The 3,711-nt window shown below is 45.6% G+C and overlaps 1 pseudogene; it reads right to left on the bottom strand.

The window, feature by feature from the left end:
* Nucleotides 1-449: 449 nt before the first annotated feature.
* Nucleotides 450-3,466, bottom strand: LOC109488157 (annotated as a pseudogene).
* Nucleotides 3,467-3,711: the final 245 nt, after the last annotated feature.

Below are 3,711 nucleotides of genomic sequence, written 5' to 3' on the forward strand. Positions count from 1 at the left end.
CTTCTGTGCTAGCTAGTCTCCCAAACATTTTTCGTATGCTAGCTTGTATCCCAAACATTTGATTGTAGTCTAGGAGGAAATTCTCAGAAGAGATCTAGAAAAAATGAATGAGAAACGTAGTCGACCCTGTACACACTTAGTCCAGTACCATAGAACATCAGCTTGATCATCCAAGGTCGGACTATGTGCCTTTATTCAAATTTATGCAAACTAGGCAAATGTGCCCAAGGTATAGAAAAATAAAGGAGTACAGATTTTCCTAAGTTGCATAAATTTGCATATATGTCCATAGAACCGGTTTGTACCACTTGGGATGATCAGGAGACATCAAGGTATGATTCTTTGGCACAAGGCTAAGACCCTTTTCCCAAGTAGGATAAAATTATCCGGATCGAACCGAATTGATTCGCTTTGTTCGAACCGGATCAAAGCTTATCAATTCAGCTCGATCCGGATAATTTTCTCCTTGTTGGAATGGGGCCTAATTCCCAGTAATTGTTAGGTTTCTCCTTCTGAACTACAATGTATAATCAATACCTGAATATCTTGCAACTCTGTCTCCTGAGCTTTGATATATTGCTGTAAATTTGACATACATGTATATTCTGACTGATATTTTGTTAATATGGATCCGTCAGGACTTGTCTGTGTGACTGACGGATTTTGGGTTGGTCATCAGTCGTAGCTGGTACTTAGAGTCCAGACCCAGCCACACGTACATGTCCTTACTGGGCTTCTTCTGTTCCCGGCGTATCAATGCACGGGAACGGATCACAGTGGGTAACCTATCGCCCCCTCCCTCCCGTCCATCCCGGTCGTACAGATGTGTGTTGTAGTTTGCCTGCATGACTTTGGGCATGATACCGGACGGTGTACCCGTTCGTCCCCACCAGTTCTATGGCGCTGCCCGGCCACGTGCGGCGCCCGTAGGCTCGGTCCGTCTCGATGGGCGGGAGATGGTGGACGCTCCTCTCCAATGGGTACTTCTTCTCATCCCTTGACTTTCCATCGTTACTAGAATGCCCTTCGCTATCCTTCCTTTCTGTATCGGGAAAGTGGACGTGATAGTTGGGGTTAGAAGAAGTTGGAAGTTGGGAGATGCTCCGTCTCCGTACCCTCGCCCGCAGTAGAGATCTGGGCAGACCGGGGTTCAACTTGGCCACCGACTTTTCCTCTTCCGAAAGCTGGTCTATTTGTGGCAAACGGACGTTGGCTTCGTCGGTCCCGCTCTTGGTAACTTCAGGGTGTTCTGTATCGGGTGGTTTTGTGTTCCCGGACTCGCATACAACGCACTTGGCGCTAGTTTTAGATGGTATTGAAGGTAAAGCCGGTGTCGTAGAACTAGAGCTATCCTCCTCTGCCTGTTCTAACACGGGAGACAGCCTGCCTGGTTCGGCTGAGTTCTGTACGTCTTCACTCTCCAACTCCGGTTGCACGCTTGTGGTTGCAGTAGAAGTACGACCGTTCTGTTGTGAGTAAGAGTTCTTCGGTTGCGAAGACGAGATTTTCAGTTTGTCCGTGTGTTCTTCTGACAAAGACGACTCATAGTTTGACGGTGTTGTTGGGACATTCGGATCCTCACGTGGTAACTTTATAGTCCTCACCTTGTCCAGTTTGTCTGTTTTACCGGTGTCCGCTGAGTCGGTGTCACTCTGAAACTTGGGAAGACAGGCTTCAAGCTCCATCAGCCTGTAGAGGGAGGGAACCACAAGATGAATATCAGGTGAGAGAATCTGACTTGTGCGTTTTACTTGCCATTTACTTCATGTTTTTTTAGGCAAGTGTGTAACTTGTAATGTCTGTATAGTTAGGTGTCTACTGGTTGATGCAGTAAGTGAAGGCTGCTGTCTAATCCTGTCTTGGCGATTCAGAGACACAAGAGTAAGATAGCAACAGCATCATCCAAAGGTGAAACATTATGCTTTAGAAGATTCTTTTGACCCCAGCACTCTTGCAACTTACTCACTCACTCTGCCACAATAGCCTTGTTTCTTGTTTACACAAAGTTTGCCCAAAGTTATTTTTCAATCGAAGTATTTCTTTTTAAAATGAAACAGTTTTGCATATTGATAAATTTCGTAATTACACAGCCAAAAATTTGCGTTAGACCAATTTCCTTTCATATCAAATTCACACTGTAATCCGTTTAATGATTCATACTTAGCTGCCAAATACATCATCCGAATGCTGGAGAAACGTTATCTTCATCTGATAAGGCTGAAGAATAATAGTCCTGTTTTGCTAACTGTTAGTTTTAGATTGGCTGCATTTAATTGATCTTAAAACCCCGTGTTTGTGGCGTAATTAATGTAATTAATGACGGGTGACGTGTTAAGGATCACACTTGTAATACCTGCATGACAAAAAGCATAACTTTACTTTGCCACTGTGGTATTACAGCAAATGGCAAAGAGTTTAAGACAAGAATTGGAACTCATAATGCGAAATAAATTTACGTTGTTGAACCATACGGTGGTGTTGCTCGTGATCCTATCTAAACAGAGGCTTATCTTTTAGGCTTCGGCGTGTTTTTGTCGGGCTTTCTTTTTCGTACCGGTATCTTCTTTTTGCAAGCCAAACTCCACTGTCATAAACTGGGTCACTGTCTTGTATCCACCAAAAATGTGCTTTTTGACATGTGTTGCTACACTCTCATTACTCTTGAACGTCCGTGCGTGTGTGTGTGTGGCGTTGTACCATTACGTACCTGTTGAGCAAGTCCGTCTCTTGCTTGTTCATCGTCCTGGAAAATTTGGTTTTCTCTGCGTTGATGCGTGAGACGGTCCTCTGGTGAGTCCGGTCCGTCAGCAGGGTCCTCTGTTTCAGCGTCCGTTCGTTGTAGTACCGGGAACTCTGGCTGTGCGAGGCGGCGTGCTTGGGACCTCTCCCGGCGTCTGTTTCGCCGTTCCTCTGCCGTTTCTTCGCCGGCCGGCGGCGCCGTGGGACTCGTGGTACCGGCTCTGATTTCATGACGACCGTACAACTTTCACGGTGTACTCAGTTCTTCTAAACCAGGCGCAAGTTTTTGTCCAAACTCAGAGACAAATATACACCAACTTAGCAGCGTTTCTGACAGAATAACGGTGCCCAGAGAAGTTCAGAATTTCACAAACATCCTGACAGCATGACGAACACCTGTTACTCTGTAGCCCATGGGAGCTTATTTCTTCACATTTCACGGACGATCAGAAAACAGAAGTCGCGACACAGGAAGAGTTGTGTTGTCTCTCAGAAAACATCTGGTCGTATCTTCAAAGACGCATCCAACCTAGCAACGGTTACTAAACAATGTTTAGAGTCACCCCATGCACACCTGCAGTAAACTGTCACGCCTCGGTAAGAAATCTATGTACAGGCCGAAATTGAGGAAGACATATACATCTCATACATAGGCGCTCGGCAATGCCACACTTTGAACTACGCGTACTTTGAAAACCCTGTGACCACCGACCGTCACATCTGCTAATCAAATGACTATTGACTGGTGTTGAGTGCTAACCTTTGCGCCCTAGAGCCAGTAACAGGTTGGTGTATAACCACGTATGTACACACGCATTATTGGCACACACAATACACGGGCGAATGGGCGGGATCAGGAAGTCGTGACTGTATTTGTTTCGCATTTAAGCGGGCATTCATTGCCGCTAATCCAATATTTGTCCCTTTCAAGGCCCGAAAAATAAATTTGGTCGAACGTACTCGCACGTCCCC

Source organism: Branchiostoma belcheri, unplaced genomic scaffold (genome assembly GCF_001625305.1).
Source record: "Branchiostoma belcheri isolate BF01 breed outbred unplaced genomic scaffold, Haploidv18h27 scaffold92, whole genome shotgun sequence".
In the NCBI taxonomy this organism is placed as follows: domain Eukaryota; kingdom Metazoa; phylum Chordata; class Leptocardii; order Amphioxiformes; family Branchiostomatidae; genus Branchiostoma; species Branchiostoma belcheri.